The 20,441-nt window shown below is 45.4% G+C and overlaps 1 long non-coding RNA gene across 3 annotated transcripts; it reads left to right on the top strand.

Annotated features, from left to right (window-relative positions):
• The first annotated feature begins 329 nt into the window (after positions 1–329).
• On the top strand, positions 330–17,741 carry LOC103876787. Of its 3 annotated transcripts, none has more exons than XR_001893927.3 (4): positions 330–1,823; positions 2,372–2,473; positions 13,307–13,402; positions 13,708–17,741. It is a non-coding gene; the product is annotated as an uncharacterized LOC103876787 (long non-coding RNA). The 3 variants fall into 3 exon arrangements; XR_002516562.2 differs by lacking the exon at positions 330–1,823 and adding an exon at positions 1,865–1,951; XR_002516563.2 differs by lacking the exons at positions 330–1,823; positions 2,372–2,473 and adding an exon at positions 7,621–7,846.
• The last annotated feature ends 2,700 nt before the right edge of the window (positions 17,742–20,441 follow it).

The raw sequence follows: 20,441 nt of genomic DNA, 5'->3' as shown, positions 1-20,441 counted from the left end.
GGGGAATCAGGAGCTGAGCTGTGGCCCTAGCTCTGTCACCAGCTCACCAGGTGACCTTGGGTGGGATTTTCCTCCTTTTGATCTTGGTCTCAAATTTGTCTTTTTTCCTCCTCTCCTCTCCTCTCCTCTCCTCTCCTCTCCTCTCCTCTCCTCTCCTCTCCTCTCCTCTCCTCTCCCCTTCCTTCCTTCCTTCCTTCCTTCCTTCCTTCCTTCCTTCCTTCCTTCCTTCCTTCCTTCCTTCCTTCCTTCCTTCCTTCCTTTTTCTTTCTTTATCTCTCACTTCCTTTCTTTCTTCCTTTTCTTTTCTTTTTTTCCAAGAAAGCATCTCACTCTGTCCCCCAAGCTGGAGTACGGTGATGTGATCATGGCTCACTGCAGCCTTGATCTCCCAGCCTCAATGTCCCAGACTTAGGTGATCCTCTAATCTTAGCCTCCCGTATGGCTTGGGGGCATTTCTAAAAACAATAGAGAACATTGAGTCCTGTGGCAGTGAACTAAAAACATTATGTAGATTATCTCCTTGATATTTGCCAACAAACCTATGAAGTAGGTGCTCTTATGATCCCATTTTGCAGGTGAGGAAACTGAGGCTCAGAGAGATTATGTGACTTGCCCGAGTTCTTACAAGTGGGAAACTGTAGGCTGAGTTTGAACTTATGATGTGTGAGCTCAGGGCCAACACACAGAAGCCTCTACTCTCCTTAGGTCTCAGCTACTTCTTGGAAGCCCTGGCACCCTGGTGAGAGAGACAGGCACTTGCTGGCAATCCTGACACCTTCACAGCAGCCCCTGGTCTTTGCATCAGGTACATGAGTATTGCCAAGGCCCATCCCTTCTTGAATCCTGTGACTAAAGGACTCCAGCTGGGCCTTACCATGTGCCGCGTGGAATTCAGAATGCATTTATATTCATATTACACTTGCATTCATATTCCTTTACTAACTATAATATTTATGTGTATAAATGTATTGTTATTATTTGATAAGACTGTTTCCCCCTCATCGGGCATCGTGCTTCCCTACCTTTTCTGTGCTAGCCTACCCTGTGGGGGCTGCCATCTCCAACTAGTCCCCAGAGAGCCTGGCTAGAGCTGGAAGTTAATTCTGTTTGCGGTGGTGGCCACTTGAGGCTTTTAAGCATGGCAGTGACAGAATGAGATGGGTATTTATGGAAGATCACTCTGGAGGCAGGGAGGAAGAAGGCTGGAGTAGGGAGAATGACGGTAGGGAGGAGGCGGGAGACATAGTCGGGATTCGTTTTGGAGGTAGAACCGCGAAGATTTCAGGCATCCTTCAGCAGAGACTTACTGGCTGTTATGTGCTCAGCCTCGCGCCAGACCCTGCTCATCGGGCGAGGATGCCACTTTCCTTTGGATTCTGGGAGCCTGTGGTTTTTCTTCCTGGCCCTCTCTTTCCCTGTCTCCCACCCTATTTGTTGGCTTAAAAATCCCAAGCCCAATCCAGGTGCGCCAGGCTTGGGACCATGTTTGTGTTGGGAGATCTGGCACTGCGCGTGTTTGCCTTTTCACTTCATCGCACCGTGGTATTAGTGCCTCTTGAGTTCGGTACGCACGTTTATCCAAATCAGGGTGGCCTCTCAAACTGAAAAAGAATCCTGAGAACGCCTAGTAACTGGTGGCCACCTCGACTGTTCTAGATCTGGGGCCCGGTGCCCTGTGGGGAGCAGGCTTTGTCCCGGGTCCCTGGAGACCAGGGGGCGGGGCCAAGGGCTGCCAGGTGCGCTCCAATGATTATTTCATGGAAGGATTTTGGACTCTCAGCTACACAATTTTCATCCTTTTTGCAAAATGGATGATAATTTGGGTCTGTCTTGACTGCCGGTTTTGCATTGCTAATATTGGTGGAAGGAGGGTTTTGCCCAAGTTCTCTTAAAATATGAGAATTTCAGTCCAAAATATGTGAATTTTTAATTGCAATCCTGGCAGCCCTGGGTGGGTTTTGTGTGTAGCATCTGTTCCTTCCTCCCTGTTCCTCTGCAGTCTCTGCTTTGCATCCCTTTTCCTTTCAAGCGTTTTCCTGGGCTAGGGCTGCCCCTTTTTTTTTCCTTTCCCCTCCTTGTGCTGAACATCCTCCAGCAGCCCCGACCAACTCTGCCTCCTGAACCCAGGCGGGATCAGCAGCTGTGTGTTACCAGTGTTTCCATTACAAATGCCATTTTCCAGGGGCTCTTAACCAAGTTACACACATTTGTTTGGGCTTGGAACCTGATATTCTGGGCAAGGTCTCAGACCTCGCACAGCCTTGCGGTTCTGTGTGAAATCTCATTACTGTCAGTTCGGCCATTTTCCTGGTTGAGAAACTAGGCAGTCGACGCGTTCTGATGCCATTTATTCCTTGTGTTTGCATTGCAGGGGTAGCAACTGTTAAGGAAACGCCCTCCTCTCCTCTGATCCTGCCCACTCCACGAGCAACCAGATACGGAATGTGCTGGTGTTGTCAGGAAGCCTGAAAATGTGCGTTATTTCCCATGCTCCTTAGCTTTACACAGCACCGTGGCCTGACATTTAAAATTAATCTACGCGGTAAAGTTATTAACGTTTGAATGTTAGCACTGGGATATCCACAGTGACCTCTCCTCCCACGCTGGTATTTGTTTGATAAGGATTCCCAGGCTGTGACAGAGTCCAGAGCAATGCAGTCATACTTGCTTTTTATTAATTCGGATACTGGGCCTCACCTTGGGACATCTCCAAGCATTCTGCAGGAGGGCTCTGATTTCTTCAGGCAATAGCCCAAGCATCCCTGAGCCAGCTCCTGCAGATGCCGAATAGGCTTCTTCCACCCAAAGAGACAACAAAGACCCAGAGAACAGTCAACGGGATTTTTTAAAGCTGCTGGGGAACCATTGTTCTGGGGCTGCAACAAGCACATAGATTACCATGGTTGTAGGGCATGAGCTCATCTGCTCGCATCTCTGTGTGTCCAGCTGGCTGTGTTAGCTCGTGTCCTAGCGATTGGCCATCAATTGGCCAATATCTAACCAAGATGATCAGAGAAAAGGCTGGTCCATCTGGCCATGCCTGTCCCGATCATGATATAGTGTACATGCCTGTCGGCTTCTGGGTGACTTAAGTATTGATGGAGTCATAAGACAAATCCAAGGGAGCATGCTCACTAACTTCTCTCATAGGCCAGATAGGCAGGCAGGAAAGGCATTGCAGAAGATGAAACAGCATGAACAAAATAGTGGCAGCAAGAAAGTAGGGGGAATGTCGAGGAAACAGGATAGTATGATTTCGCTAGAGCATTCTGTGTGGGAGCAGTGACAGGATGGAGGGGGAGAGTTTTGCGAGACTCAGTTCATGAGGAACCTTAATGCCAGAGTCTAAAGTGGAGAGTCTAGGTGGGTTGTCTTTTAAGGCATTCGCAGTAGGTTGATGTCATGGTCGCACAGCACTTTCAGAGGATTAATGCGATGTCAGATTGGAGGATAGATTGGGGGAGACACTGGAGCCAGTTACATCCAAGTGGGACTTCTTGCTGAGTTTTCTCCTTCCATCTTTCTGAGCTCCTCAGCCTTCTGGCTTTCATCCTACCTTCACTATTCATTCTCCTGGTCCTTCATCACCTGCTCAGCCTGTTCCTTGTAAATGAGGGTTCTCCAGGGTTCTGTCCTCTGCTTAATACCCATTTCCCTCTGCACACTCTGCCTGATGACCTCACCAATTCTCCCAGTCACAGCTGTCACCCTGTGTTGCTGACATGCAGCTCTTCATCTTGTGCTCATACTCTCCTCTGAACACCCGTTGTTGGTACCCAGTTGCACATGCACTTGCCCTGCCTCCTTGAGGAGCCTCATGGCAGGAGTGTCGGTCCACACCCGTGAGCCACCCTGGAGGCCTCAGTACTTAATTCCATGACAAACTCACCCTGGTTTTAGAAGGTGTTCCATCTTCACTCCTGTGTTCTATGCAGCATGCTGGAATTTCTTTTTCCTTCTGGACCCTTAAACTTGTTAACACCTCTGGCCTTTCTATCACCATTCCTCTGTTCATACTTCTTTATCTCTCACTTATTTGCCACCCCTCCCCTTTATCTCTGCCTGTAGAAATCCTTCTTGGGCCCAAAGCAGGCTCAAATGTTAGCTTCTCCCAGAAGGTTCTCCTTCCTCTGAGCTCCATGGCTGTTCACTTGCTTCGTCTTGCCGTGTTGTGCGTGTGAAGCTGGAAGTGAACCCTGCTCCCTTGCCTGTCTGTTTCTCCAGGGTGGATGCTGGTTAAAGCTCTAGGACAGTGTGGCTCTTCGGGAACCAGGCCATCTCCTGTACATAATGGGTGGGCTTTATCCTAAGGGGAAATCATGCCTCTTGCCCATCATAATTCTGTGTGGTGAAATGCTCAAAGCACATGGGGCCCTTAGGCAACTCACAGACTGAGGGTTGTTCTAGCCTTGGGGTTGAAAGAATCAAGAGTGCGAAGAGGTTGGGAAGCAAGATGATTCATGCCAGGAGAAGACAGGCCAGGAACCGGGAGCAGGAGCCCAGTCAAGGCTGTGCACTGGTTAGAGAGTGGGAGTGGCCCAGAAGTGCCCTGGGAGTGAGTTACCAGGGGGTCTGATTGCTGGGGTATGTGAGCTTTTCCGTCTTAGGTTCCCATTCTCTCCCTCCATATTTACCTCCCTTTGTTCCAGCATATAGTGGAGTTGTTTTGCAAATTCCACCCTGTTTCAGCTGGGCTTGGAGAAGCCAAGGGGAGAGTGTTTGCCTATCCTGGTGACACCAGCAGCTTTGGAGGCTCAGGGGTGATGTGGCCAGAGCGAGGGGCCCTTAAGGAAGGCAAAGTTGGCGAATGGTCTGCCCTTTCACACCAGCCCCCTCTCAAGAGTCTTTCTTGGAGCAGAACTTGCAAAGTGCTAGGTGTTGTCTGGCTGAGAAGGCAGTTCTCTTACAGCATCTATCCATCCACTCCATGTTGGCGTCTTGACAGTCAGGGGCTGTGTCTTTGTCATTTTCATCTGAGCCTGGAGCCCAAGCCCTGAGCCTTGTTCGAAGAAGGCTCAGTAAATACCCTTTATTTTCTTCCCATCTTTCCTTCCTCTCCTCCTCTTGTCTACATAAACACGCTTTTATTGTGGAATGAATATGATTGACCAGTTTGAGAATGAGGGTTCAGAGAGAAGTGGAAGTCTATGTACTTTTGTAGGGGATAGCTGTCTCTCTCTCTCTCTTTCTCTCTCTCTGTGTGTGTGTGGAGGGATGGAGAATAGAAAGGAGGTATGTCAGGCCAAGCGTAACGGCCAGGTGGGGAGGGGGAGAGCCTGCCCTGGACCACAGGGGTCCCCACTATCCAGTTTGTCTCCAGCCTTGGCCAATGGCCGCTTTCCTGCCCGCGGTGCTGATTTAGCTGTGGGCCTGGGGTTGTAGGAAGGGGTTATCTGGGAGTGAGCAGATGCTTCCTTTCCCTGTTCCACCAAGTCTTTCTTCATTTGCAAACATGATCTGCTTTTGTTCATTAACAGGCAGGCCCTGCCTGCTTCTCTACCTCCCTTGTGAAGACACCGCACAGGGCCTCAAGTGTTTCCTGGAAGGACCCACTGCGTTTTTTGGGAGAGGATAAGTGATTTCCTTGACCTCCCTTCCCTCCCTCAGTATTAAGCTGTATAAGTGGTAAGGCCCCCTTAAAAAAAAAAAAGAATTCTAATATGAGGAAACATTCCTTTCCTATCCATTTTCATGCTGCTCTGAAAAATGTTCAATAAAAATAGCTTTAAGTCTTTAATACTTGAGGCGTTAAGATTTCTCTTATAGTTCTGTGACTGAAGAGTAAAAAATCTCATTTTGTGTGAAGATAAAATTATCCAGGTTATTATATAAGATATATAACACTCAAGATATATATTTATTTATGTACATACACAGAAACATGCAAACAAGCAATGAGATCTGGGATCTACGTTTTGTCAGCCATTAGTGGGTTCACCAAGGTTCCAAAGAACATGAACAGGAGAAAGTCTTGATGTTAGATCCCCATTTATGTTAGGCCCCCATCACTGATCTAGTAACTGGTTTAATTTTGAAGTTTCCTTTCAAAATGTGAGCTGGTTGTTTTGCAGTGCTGATTTATTTATTTGGCTGTCGAGCACTAGAGAATATGGGAGAGCTTGTGAATCCATGTAGTCTTAGCCAGACACAGAGATGTGTTAATTAGTTATTTAATATGGCTACAGTTATTTCCCAAGGAAAAAAAATCCACAAACATGACAAGTAATTGCTATTAATCTTAATTATTATAATAACCTTCCTATAAACAATAACTGTCTGGCTACCCTATCACGTGTTTATTTCATTACTGACAAGAGAGATCTTTAAAAATCTCATGATAAATTAACGCCTTTACCATTAGCTTCAATATGCTGGCCATGGGGAAAAAAATGATTGCTCAGTTTATAAAACTGTTGAAAAGGTTCTCTTACTCTACTGGTAATATTTTAGATTTCTCCTCTTAACATAACTCTTAATTTTTTATTCCCTGTCATCCAAACCTCTTTCCAATTTTGACTCTTTCTCTGTTTAAGTGGTTTTTGTTTCCTGGTTGACCAGAGTGAATGCATATGTCTGTTTTGTAGTGATGTTTACAAGAATCCTCAAAGGATTTAGTGACTGACTGGTCTCACTGATAAAGATGTCTGTGATGCTGAAGGGTTATTATTATTATTATTTTTTGCTTCAGGCCATAGTATGTCATGCTTAGACTTGTCTGAAAAAGCAAGTGGAATGTGTTTATCTAGCATCTCCAGATTTATTGTGAGTAAACAGAGAGGTTAAGATACTTTCCCTAGGATACCCAGTGATTTAATTATGGAAACAGGACCAGAATGTATGTACATATGGGTTATCAAATGCTGGCTTCCCCCAATATCACCACAACAAACTGCTGATATGCAAAGCTGAGTTTATTGCTGACTGTGTGTCTTAGTTCAGGCTGCTATAACACACATATTATAGACTGAGTGGCTTAAACAGCAAACTTTTTTTCTCACAATTCTGAAGGCTGCAAAGTCCAAGATCAAGGTGCTTGACGGATCCAGTGTCCGGTAAGGGTTTTCTTCTGGGTTTGCAGATGGCCTTTTTCTCATTGTGTCCTCACATGGCAGAGGGCAAAGTAAAAGGAAGCAAGTGCTCCCCTATTTCTTCTTGAAAAAAACACCGGCCAGGCATGGTGGCTCCCGCCTATAATCCCAGCACTTTGGAAGCTGAGGTGGGCGGATCACGAGGTTAGAAGTTCAAGACTAGTCTAGCCAACATGGTGAAACCCCATCTCTACTGAAGATACAAAAAATTAGCTGGGTGTGGTGGTGGGCGCCTGCAATCCCAGCTACTTGGGAGGCTGGGGCAGGAGAATCGCTTGAACCTGGAAGGCAGAGGTTGCAGTGAGCCGAGATCATGCCACTGCACTCCAGCCTGGGTGACAGAGCGAGACTCCATCTCAAAAAAAAAAAACAAAACCAAAACCAAAAACAAAAACAAAAAAACACAAAACACAAAGCACTAATCCCATTCGTGAGGGCTCCACCTTCATGGCATCATTATTAGGTAGGTGCAAAAGTAATTGTGGTTTTCACCATTGAAAGCAGCAAAAACCGCAATTACTTTTGCACCAACCTAATACCTCCCAAAGGTCCCACCTCCAAATACTGTCTCACTGGGGGTTAGGCTTCAACATATGCATTTGAAGGGGATGTAAGCATTTAGTTCATGATAAGCGAGCCCCAGCTTGACAGAATCTGGACATGTCTCATTGCAGGAAGAGCAAAGTTGGAATATTTACCGCCATCTTGCAATCTGATTTAAGGTAGACCTTTCAACGTGGAAGCTTCATTAGGACTGGGTAAGAATCATGATCTAATAGTTTAAAATGCATAACCACAGCAAGGTGTTTGAAGAGTTTGAGGAGAAGGGTTTCAAGAGTCTTAGAGTATAAACTGCCATTTGATGCTTTCTATTTGAAAGTTGACGCTTTCAGAAAGTTGTTGCTTTGAACAACTTTTACCTTCCTGGGCAAGAATATCCTGGAAAGGTGAAGTCAGTTAATGTGGACTGTGACATGTATGCATGGTTTGATTCCTAGTATGTATGTATTTAGTTATTGATGCATTTGGTGATTTTTTAAATTCACCTTTTGATGTTTGTTGATTTTATGCTTGCACCACCACAGGCTGCTGTCTGTTTCATTTTAGCTGTCGGCGTTGTAGTGAATTTCCGCCTCCTTCACTCCAGGGGCACCTAACATTCTGAAATAGAAATAGAAATTTCAGCCTCTCTTCACCTTGAGCCATAAGGTCAAGATTGACCTTTGCAGAAATACTTTTCTGTACGAGTGAAAGCTAGAATTAACCTAGCTGAAATTATTCATTGAGACCCTGTCTCCCTGGACTTGAAGAAACTCATGGGGGCTAATGTATTTTGTACTCTAGTATTTCCAACCTTTGAACCAGTAGTTCTCCACCAGTGTGCCCTGGAGATACTAGAGAGGGAATTGTGAACCCTTACATGTGAGCAGCCAGAATATTGAGCAGTGTGTAAAATTAACTTTTGTGACAACCCAATCTGGTGGAGACAGGAATGGGATGATGAGCTGAATGGGTCTCGTGACCCAGCATAGCTGTGGTAGAATGTGTTGCGAGAGTGATAGCGTCATTACACATCTATGCCACAGGGAGATCACATGCTCTCCACAAATGCAGGAATTTTGCTTCCTTTATATGTAAAAGACAAGTAAATCGATGCACTCAGGCAGTAACACAATGCTGAAGTGAGTAGTGTGATCATTTATGTGGAATGTGGTCCCTTCAATTGTGCTGGCAAAAATTCTCACATTTGAAAGTATGCCATAAACGCAGAAATTAGAAGACATTGCTTCAAATAGTCTGTTAGTGTATTGGTTAAAGTAACTCTAGCTTTTTTACATGCTGTTCAGATTTCAATGGCTTAACTCAATAGGTTTATTTCTAATCTATGGAACAATCTACTTTGGGTGCTCCTGATTGGCAGAAGACATTCTTCCAAATGGCGGTTCAGGGATCCAGATATGTTTTAGCTCCAGGCTCCACCATTGCCTAAGACTTTGGAGTCTTCTGCTTCCGGCTGGCTGAAGGAGAAAAGAAGAGTGGAGATGAAAACACTCACTTCCATACACATTCCTTTGGGAAGAGTGGGAACACATCTAAATGCAAGAGTGGCCACACACAAATGCAAGGGGGGAGCTGGGAAATGCAGCCCCTAGTGACAGCTGCCTCCCAGTGACATTTCCCTACTGTGGCGGGGCAGCATGCATTGGAGGACAGCTAGCAGTCACTGCCACAATCTGTCCTCTGGATACCCAAGGTCTTTCCACATCCCTCTTTTCATACCTGGACCATCCTTACTCCTCCTCCCCAATGTCCAATTCATGCATCCAGTTAAAATTCCAGGAACTTGAACCATCAGGTCTGGATATGGCTCACTGTGACCCAGTAACCAATGAACCAAAAGACGTGCAACTTGCCCTTGCCCCACACCAACCCAGTGACAGTGGTGGAGCAGTAGAGGGTGAGGACCCTCCATTCACCAATGAGGAACGGGAGACGCAGTAGCCACTGGCCCATGCTGAACACCCCTGCACAGCTGGGGGAAGTTTCTTGATCAGCCCTGATTCTGTTCTCTGGGAGGAACTTCTTGTCCACTATTCCCATGGCCCCTGTCTCCATGCACTGGGAGGTTTTTCCCTTTCATCTTTCATGGGCATATCTTGCTTATTTCTTCTTGGTGTAAGATGAAGTGGCTTGAGGGTTATTTAATAATCATAAGTTTTTTTAAAGGCTAGGATTATAGTTTCTTTGGTAATACAGTTTTGTCAAAAACTCAACAGGTTTGTAAACAGTTGAATATGTCCATAACTTCACCCAAATTTTTTTTTCCTAAATATAATTATTAAGCCAGGCTTATTAATTTGCTTATTTTTCTTCATTCCTCTGTCTTAGCTCAATGGAAGCTATCTTGACACCATCTAAAACAATAGGCTTGGGCGGAAAGCAAACAATCATTCTTGATTTACTCTTTGCTGCTTGACTAAGAAGCCTTAAAAGACCTTAGTTGCTTAAGGCAGTTTTCAGTGTTATCTGCTACTGTGTGGGGTTTAGCAGTTGGGCCCTAATTTCTGGATCCTTTCTATTCACTTTCATTTTGGATTGCAAACCAGCCATTGTTTTTTCTGAGCTGATATCTTTCTTTTCCTCCTTCTTAAACTCTGGCTCTCCTCAACCACTTTCCTTAAGTAGGGACTCAGTCTGTTCCTCTAGTAATGGCAGAGGACAGTTCAGAATGTCTTGCCATTGCATGACGTGGGTCTCCATCTTTCCAACCTCTGATTATCTATTGCTTTATCTGTTGCTTCATCTGCTGTCCCATCATGGAGGTGGGAGGGGTACAACACATACTTTCTATTTCTGGCGTTGTGCACACCAATTGTTCTGCTGTCTCCATCTGTCCCAAGCGAGCCTGCCTGCTTCACTTCCCCCTTACCTTTGACCACTTTGACCACTATCATCTCTCCCTCCCATGGCCCTGTGTCTGAACCCAAGTTTCTGGGCTTGTTGTGATTTTTCAAATGCTCTTGGCATTCTTGAGATGAGTATTATTTTATTGTTAGCCACAGATTATGGATAAGTTTTCAATTGATCTTTGCTGTTTACAAAGTGTGTCATTAATTAATACTACAGCTAAGGTATTGAGTTCTGAAAATGAGTGTAGACAAAGACTGTGTGTGAGCAGTTCAGAGTGCCCAGTTCTGACTGATTGAATTTCCATAGTGACTGATTGATTTTAACATCAGTCTTGGAAGCACATTCGTAAAGGGACAGGTTGTGGCAATCATTCTTACAGTGAAATCAGGTGATGCATACTTTGTATGTCATGTAGAACACAATAGTATTAAAACTTTTTTAAAGTAGATAGCTGAGCATGTCCAGTTCAATGGCTGAAATGCCACTAAATATAAAATAAAACATTTATATTCTGTGGTTATTGTGGACCATCCTTGGGACTATGTTCACATAAAAATCTCTAGTCTTCACATCTTAACATTAGGCCAGAAGAATATCTAGTGAAGTTTAGCTTTAGGGTAGAGTTTCATATACTCTTGAAATCCTAGTTAGTTTAACCAGCTAATGTCCAAAGTGAGCTGAGAAGGAATCTTTGTTAGTGACTAGGGTTATCCAGGTAAGATGGAGAGATCTGTGTTGGTCAGGAAATGCTATGCTATGTGGCTGCAATGAGGAGCCCTCAACTCTCAGTGACTTAACCTAAAAAAGTTCTCTTTCTCACTCAGTCTCAATCTGATATAGTTTGGGAGGCTCTTCTGGAAGGATCCATACTTGCTCCATCTTGTCCTGCTGCCATTTACAATATGTGGCTTCCACAGTTGTTGTATAAGAGGAAGAGACAGTGTGAGCAATTATGGAGGGAGGTTTATGACCAGGACAGCAAATCCAATATTTAATTTCTGCTCACAGCCCACATCCTTTGGCTCCAATGTAACTGCATGGGAGGCTGGGAAATGAAGTCTTCTCCTAGGCCCAGGCAGAGGAAATGAGATACATGAGCATTTATCCCATTTCTGCTTTGGGACAATAATGGAATCCCTGTATATGTGAGGTGGGGAGAAGGGACGAGGCTGAGGGAATGGAGCACAGAACTTTTCAGACCTGGGATCTGCTGGTTTATGGGAGTAATCCGATGTTGGTGTGATGAAGTAGGAGAACACACCAAAGTTTTGTGCTGAGTTTCTGGGAGAAAGGTAGAGGGCTGCTTTTGGCAGAGGTGGAAGGGAAAAGAAAAAGAAGAGTCTGTTGTATGTAAACCTTTGCTCATGCCTCTCCTCTGACCCCATTTATCTTTTTGTCTGATTATGGGAAATTGGTCGTTCACACATCGACACCATGTTGAGCCTGCAGCATGGCAGCCTCCACCCCACGAGGAACGTGGAGGCGCGCTCACTGGTTTGCTGAGTATTGCTTTGTCTGCACCCTGTGTAGGGTTAATATTTCCTGTGTTTCCTTCGGGTAAATTAGTTCCCCGCCCCGCACACTGTTCAAACTCCATTTGAGTTTCTGGAGGATTCGGTAAAGCTGTCAGGCCATCCTCACTGAGCTTAAGTTTTCTTTTATAATTGCGGTAGTGAAGGAGTGTCCACCAATCAGCTTTCCTGTGGCTGAGAATGAAACCTCTTTTCTTCTTGATAATATAAATGAATTCATGGTTAATTTAAAAAGTCATCGTGTATTTCTCAGGGTGGGTGCATCATGGCTCTCTGCCCAGAGCACTCTGAAGTGAAAATGGGGTCCTTTGGTCATTATTTGGTTAGCTCAAGTCTTTCTGGAAACTAAAAGGACCGTATTTGCCCTTATTTTCTACCATCCGGTCATCTGAGGAGCCTGAGAGAGGTGGGCTCTGGGCGAGGACCGCCCCTAGTGGAGATGCGTGGCACTGCAGCAGCCCGTTTGCTTGACCCTGGCTTGTGAAGCTGACCCAAGAGTGAACAGGGCTGACTTCAGCCTCCATCTGCACGTCATAAGGACCCCTCATGGGGCTGTGGGCATAGGCTGAAGGATCAGCACCAAGGCAACAGTGGTGGGTGACAGGGGTTGGAGCTATCTGCTCATGGAGTGTCCTGTGCCCCTTGGCTCTGTTTGTGCCCAGGCCCAGATGTGTCACTTTGATCTCACTAGGGATTGCTGCTGGGCCCACCTGACCTTTGGACTCAGAGGGTCTGACAGAAGCCAGTCATGGTGTGTGTTTCTGCCCCCATGGTCCTCTTCTTTTTTTTGAGACGGAGTTTCTCTCTGTTGCCAGGCTGGAGTGCAGTAGTGCGATCTTGGCTTACTGTGGCCTCCGTCTCCTGGGTTCAAATGATTCTCCCTACCTCAGCCTCCCAAATAGCTGAGACTACAGGCGCATGTCACCATGCCCAGCTAATTTTTGTATTTTTAGTAGAGATGAGGTTTCACCATGTTGGCCAGGATGGTCTCAATCCCTTGACCTCATGATCTGCCTGCCTCAGCCGCCCAAAGTGCTGGGATTACAGGCGTGAGCCACCACACCTGGCCCGCATGGTCTACTTAACACATGAGAATCACATTCCTTGTCTCAGCCAAGGTCCAGTATTGTGCCAGGAACTACTTTCTGAGCAGTGTGTGGTTCTTGGGAGCAGATGGCATGGCCATGTCCCAGAACCCCAGATGACTATGCTGTGATTCTTCTACTGGAACGTGCTGTTAACTTCCCATGGTGTCTTTTCCTCCTGCTCTAACAGGGGACCTTGGAATCCACTTCAGTTCCCTGCATATCAATTGCAACTTGGAGTGTGTTCATAGTCTTTGAAATGTCTGAGTAATCTTATTGCTCCAAGGTATGGTTTTCCTGCTAGTCCTTTCCTTGGGAGAATTGTTACTATATAAACTTGTCGTGTAGTTTTAGGGCCCTTCCTCCTGGGGACACGGCCTTTCCTTTAGTCAATGGGCTATGGGTCTGAGAGTTGGCTTAGGTCTAGAAGCTGGTCAAGGGATCATTCCTTTTTTTTTTTTTTTTTTTTTTTTTTTTTTAAATCAGGGCAACTTGCCTCCTGATCACCTCCCCCACCCCCACCACCTTTTTTCTTTGGATTGTATAAGTTATGCAATACCCTTATTAGCCACCTGTCTGTCTTACCCCTAGGAACACAGAAGCCTCAACTCATCACAGTTCCAGTCACTGGGGGAATGAATGCCTCTGTCATAAGAGGAGGATCTGAGAGTAATACCACAGTATACACTACAACTTTCCACCTTGAAAAGGCTGCTGAAACTATCACGGAAATGATTTTAGCCATTCAACACTGACTGCGTAACTGTCCATTTCTATAACAGTTTGTTCTACTTTAAGCATAAGTAGATTGACCACATGTATTTTTCTTTTCTCCCTCTTGAAACACCACTAAAATGCTAGTAAGGGAATAAAAGTGTTATAATGCTATGAGGCTAAAGAGACTAGAAATGGAGGTAACAGTAGATGAGTAATTACAACAATATTTGGAAAACAGAAACTAAATGAAGTGGTAACTAATTAAACTAAGTAGAGGCGTTGCAATTTAAGTGTCTGCAAAGGATGATACCAATGAGAAGTGGACCAGTTTGCTCTTCTGGGAAAAGGGTTCAGGAGCTGGAGATGAAGAGCCTCAGGGGAGACAGGAGTAAGCTGTGGACCCGAAAATACAGGGTTGGTTGATAGCTGTGTATGAAGGGCTTGGAGTCCCAGTACCATGATCTACCCCTTGAAGGCATGACTCACTATCTGTCTTAGCAGCAAAGGCTGTTTGCAAATAATGCAAATACTGTCACAACAACAAAATTACTGATTCTTGATTTAATAACCTATTCTGTGTACCTTTTATGGGAGGTTGGGAGGAGGAGAAGGGAGGTTATGAGGGTATGTGATCATTAAATCCCTATCCAGCATGAAAGGAAATCAATGCATAATGTTTAAAATGGACAAATCAAGGTATATGAAGTTATATATGAGAAGAAACAGGTCAAATTGATGGGAGTGGTTATCTCTTGAGACCAGAACTGGTGGGGGTGATGGGGAGAAGTAAAGAAGGAGACGGCTGTTTCCCCTTGAAGTGTTAGCTCTATGTGAGCTTTATTTAGACCACGTGCATGGATTATTTTGATACAGATAAGCATTAAAGGTAAATATTCAAATCATCTTTCCCCTGTGATCTAGGCATTCATCAATTCATACATTCATGGCAGCCCTTATTCATTTGTTCAGTCATTTAATAAATATTTCTCCAGCTCCTTCCTCCTCTTGGGCAAAAATTGGACTGGGATGTGGGATGGAGAAGCAAAGATTGATCACGTCACATACTTCGAGGTTTAGTTGGAGAGCAGACAGCCCTGGATGATCAGTGCTGTAGCAGATATGATCACAGAGAATGGGGACCTAGCTCTGGGGAATTTTCTCTTGGTGGCTTCTAGAAGAGTACCCCCACCCACAGTTTTCTTTCTAGCCAACTTAAATATGAAAGTCCTACAGCTGCATGGTCTGGGTGTCTTCTTGGGCTGGTTGCTTGTGAGTTTGCACAGGCAAAGCTGACTTGAGGGAGACTGGGCAATGTCTGGATCTGTTCTCAGATTCAGGTGGTTGAGGTCTCTTGTCCCCTGTCTGTGCTAGGTATGGAAAAAAGGCCCAGGTAGAAGAGAAAGAAAGGAAGGAGACCGGACAAGAAGGAGGAAGTGGGCTGAGAGGGAGAACAGGAAGGAGATGTCACTGGATAGGGGCTACCACTCTGGGGCTGCTGAGGAGGTAAAAGGGGACTTTTGTTTAGACATTGTTTTCAAACACTGTTGGAGTACTTTCTTTGTTTTTATTTTCCATCTTGTGGAAATTTTGTTATTTTTACACTGTCACGGAACAAATGGAACTGTGACTCGGCGATCACATTGTATATAGCTGTTTGGGTATACTTTTGACAGTTCTATCACGTTTTTGACAGGCATAATTTTTTTCTCCCCTGGGAGATTGGGAGGGGGAGACAAGCTCCCCAGATGATCTGACTCTGCTTGGGGCTCTGTCCAGCTGGGAAGCCTCTCTGGGTCACAGGGAAGTTGCTGAGAAGCCAGTCCTGGGTGTCAGAAAACCCCAGCGGGGAGGACTGGTTCCTGTGAGGGGAGGAAGGGGGAGGGAGCTCTTTGGGGTGTGGAGTGGTCACTTTCAGCCTCTGAGCAGAAATCCAGGTCTGACTCTGCAAAGTCACAGTGGTCCTGGATGGAGAGGACATGCGGGAGCTGAGCTGGAGGTGCGGCAGCAGGGGCTTTGCTTAGTGGAATGAGATGAGGGGCTTGATGGTGAGCAACTGGACCTGGGGCACCAATCTCGCTGAAGGGCAGGTGCCTGGAGGCTGGAGCCTCTGCTGAGTGGACAGAGATATCCTGAATACTCTGATCTCCCTTGTTTTCTGTGGAAGGAGGAGGTATGAGGCCTGGGGCAGGTGGGAGGCAGTCTTCCAGGCAGGAAGGCCCCCTGATGCCCTTGCAATGCTCCACTAAGAAGTAGCCTGTTTGAGCATCAGAGCTATGATGCTTTCTCTGGTCACCCTGCACCAGCTTAACTGACCACGATCTCTTCTGATCCTCAGTGAAACCCCCAAATACTTCTGCAACATGTTATTACAAATAATAATAATAATGGCTAACAATGATAAAGGGCTTACTGTGTGCCAGTCTCCAGCACTGCCTCATGGAAATCTCACAGCAGCACTTTGAGGAGGGAACTGTCTGAGGCTCACAAAGGTCAGGTTCACTGTTTTCCATGTCTGATTCCTCTAACCTATTTGAGCTCACAGTGGTGTGGACTGGGCTTATTCTCCTTGTGTGCTGGGGTGTGAAGCCATTTGCTCGTTGAATGGATGAGTGTGTGAGTGAACAGATTGGAGCCAGGCACCCACTTTTCTCCAGAAAAGAGATTATCCAATTTGATTTCTACTGGTTTTACATCCCAAATTCTGTGTTTGAAATTCTTCAAGCACCCACCTGACCTGTGAATTGATCCCTGAGATCTAGAGATATCGTTCTAAATGCCAGGACAAAATCGGTTTTCCAAGGCCCCTGGAAGGAGAGTCCATCATCAACTGTCAGTAGAAGTGTTCAACCCAGAGGAAATGCGGGCCTGGGCTGGTCCATGCTATGAGGTTTCTAGGAGGGATGGGGTGGGTGAGAAATGATTTCTGGGTCTAAAGCATCATTTCTGATGTCTGAGATATAAATGTAGTTATCTTCTGATGTGGCTCTTACACAGTGGCCATGCTGTGGCTTGTGAAAATCATGTTACCCATTGAAAGTGATTTCCAGTGGGATTTATTCAAAATATGACATGTAGTCATGCTGGTCATGACTTGGTACTTTTACAAGTACAGTCATGATTGGTACTTTTAAGTACCAAGCACTGTGCTTAGGGTTCTACAGGGTTTGCAGAAGAGTCAGTAGACAACAGCTACTAAGATGCATGTACAATAGTGGTTGAATACCTAAGCTTGAGGGCCAGTGTCTTGGGTTCAAATTATGACTCTGACTTTGGGAATATCACTTTAGTCCTGTGTGCCCTGTTTTCCTCAATGTAGAGAGTAATTTTCCTATCATATGGGGTTTTAATTTTGAAAATTTTGTTATTGAAATATACATACAGAAAAGTACACATATATAGGTGTATAGTTGATTGAATTTTCACAAAGTATACATACACATACACCCAACACCTCATTCAAGAAACAGTCACTAGCACCTCAGAAACCTCCCTTATCCCTCCAGGGTAGGAGAGGGTACACTATTCCCCGCCCGAAGGATAAATGCTAACCTGACTTCTAACGCCATGGATTACTTAGTTTTGCCTGTTTGCAAGCTTTGTATAGATAGAATAGTACAATAGATAGTCTTTTGTGTTTAACTTATTTTTTGAACATCATGTTCTTGAGATTCCTTCATATTGTTGTGTATAATTGTGGTTATTCATTCTCATTTAATCTGGGAGTGTACTGATACAACAGTGCTGCTATCGTACATATCTTTTGGTGCACTTATGCACACATTTCTGTTGAGTGTGTACCTGGGAATGAAATGGCGGGGTCATAAGGTGATATGGTTTGGCTGTGTCCCCACCCAAATCTCATCTTGAATTGTAGTTCCCATAATCCCCATGTGTTATGGGAGGGACCTGGTGGGAGGTAATTGAATCATGGGGGCCGTTTTCCCCATGCTCTTCTCGTGATAGTAAGTTCTCACAAGATCCAGTGGTTTTAAAAGGGGTTTCCCCCTTTGCTCAGCTCTCATTCTTCTCCATCCTACCGCCCTGTGAAGAAGGATGCGTTTGCTTCCCCTTCTGCCATGATTGTGAGTTTCTTGAGGCCTCCTCAGCCATACTGAACTGTGAGTCAATTAAACCTCTTTCCTTTATAAATTTCCCAGCTCGGATATGTCATTATAGCAGTGTGAGAAAGACTAATACATAAGGTAAGACGTACATTCAGCTTTCATGAACGCTCCTGGACAATTTTGCACAATGGTTGTACAACCATCAGTGAGGGAGATGTTCAGCTGCTCTATGTCCACACCAACCTTTGGGATTTTCTTTTTTATTGTGGCCCTTCTGATGGGTGCAGAGTGGTACTGCATTGGGGATACAATTTGCACTGCTGCCCTTGGGCTGTTGGAGAATTAAATGCATCAGTGTGAGACTGGCACTTAGTACCTGCAGAGTAAGCTCCGTGTTAGCTGGTTAGGTATCTTGGGAAGTCAGGGATGTCCCTGGAGGCACTCCTCTCAAGACATGGTACACATTTACTGACTCTCTCCTTCCAGCAGGAGCTGTTGTGTCTGGGGTTTGAAGCTGTCAGTGATTGCAGCTAAGATTCTTAGAACTGAGTGAGTGAGGAGCCCAGGATCTCAGAGACTGAATGAAGAGGCAGACACTCTACTTCCCAGTGTCTCTTAATAACTGATTTCCTGTGAAGCGATTTCTTCCCTGACTTCCCATCTCTTCTGATTCAGCTGGGCAGAGAAGTGCTGGAGCAGGTGCTAATTTATGATTTAGGTTTATTTTTATTTATTTATTTATTTTTCTAAAAAGATGCTCCAAGCTTTAGAGAGTCAGCATGGAGCACTGGGCATTGGAGTCCAGTTCCTCAGCATCCTGCACCCTAGAGTGTCTCATGCTGCTCAGAGACAGGGAGTTGGGAGAGGGCAGAGAGAGGGCACCTGGTTTCTGTGGACAAGGTCACTCCTAGGAACTGAAATAGTAGCCTGCTTCCCTGGAGTCCTTTTTTCTCAGATTTCAGAGATGCCCCCCTCCACCCCCTCCTTCATCCTTGTATGTAACCTGTGGCCAAGGTCTCCAGAACCCTCAAATTCCCTTTCACCCATGTTAGCATCTCTGATCTCACAACGTCTGCATTGGTTCAGGCCAAGATGGCCTTGTGCCTAAATTCTTGGGGTAGCCCCCTGCTGCCTCCTGAGACCTCTTGCCAAGAGAACCTGAGTATGTTAGTTTGCTCTGGCTGCCATAACAAAGCATTCCAAGCTGGGTGACTTAAACAACAGAAAGTTGCTTTTCACAGTCCTGGCTACTAGAAGCATTGGCAGATCAAGGTATTGGCAGGGTTGGCTCCTTATGAGGCCTCTCCCTTGGCTTGTAGATGGCTGTCTTCCTTCTGTGTCTCCCCAGGGTCTTCCCTCTGTGCCTATCCTTGTCGTAATCTCTTCTAAGAATGTGAGTTATCCTGAATGAGGGACCACCCGTTTGACCTCATTTTACTGTAATCACCTCTTTAAAGGCCTTGTCTCCAAATACAGTCTAGGTACTAGTGGTTAGGGCTTCAATACATGAATTTTGGAGAGGTCAAAGCTCAGCCCATGACAGTGACCATGCATTTTTCTGCATGTAATACATCCAGGTGACACATGTCCTGAAACATGATGTTTATTTTGCTTTCTTGCATTTGCTCACGCTCTTTTCCCAGCTTTCAGTGCTTCCTTCCATCTTCTCCATCTCTCCAAAGCCTGCCAGTTCAGGGCCCCTCCAGCATGAAACTTCTGTCTTCAGAGACCACTCTCCTTGACTCCTACCGTGCTTTCTGTCTGTTCCACTTGATCGAACACTTAATCCCAGTTTTCTTCTGTTCTCTGTTGTTTCGCTGAGGGGGTTGTGTCTATTCTGCTTGGCTCTGTGCTCCTTGAAGACAAAGTCATGTTTTCTGTTCACATTTACATTTATTTAGTGTCAAGCATGTGGCTGGTGATAAATAATATTGTCGATTGATTAAAAACCAACTTTCATGTGCCCTGTGAGGAGCTGCCTAAATGCTAAACAAAATACTTGGTGGGGAGGGGAAGTGCTGTAATCCCTGACGGCCTGGGAGCCTCTGGCACAGGCATTTCACTTTAAGAGGCAATGAATTCAGGGACCTGGAAAAGGTTTAAACATGAGTCTTAAATTATTTGCTCAGCTTTGATTTTTATTTTACAAGATGCTGGGGCAGTGCTGGGAGCTATTTGCAGAAGGGGTGCGTAAGAGAGATGAAGAGAGACTGGAAGTGGATTTACCTAGATGTTGCCTCATAGAAAAATATGTGTGCACTGGGTAGGGGCTTCTCTGATTCAGAGGCATGAAGAACTCCGGGTTCTGCCCCTGGGCTCACTGGAGGGAGATTTGATTTCTATTCCTGCATTTTTGTCCCTCTGCTGGGGATGCGTTGAGCTAAGCCACTGTTGAGAATGGCCCCTCCGAGGAAGAGAAGGAAGATCAGCTATTTATAGGCTGAAATCAGACGCGACCCACCTTTTCAGCCTGTAATTTACAGTATATGATGAGAAAATGAACTTCTATTGCTGCAGGAATGTGAAAAGACAGGAGACGGATTT

This window comes from Papio anubis, chromosome 14 (assembly GCF_008728515.1).
Source record: "Papio anubis isolate 15944 chromosome 14, Panubis1.0, whole genome shotgun sequence".
Classification (NCBI taxonomy): Eukaryota; Metazoa; Chordata; class Mammalia; order Primates; family Cercopithecidae; genus Papio; species Papio anubis.
This window is presented reverse-complemented; position numbering and strand designations above follow the sequence as displayed.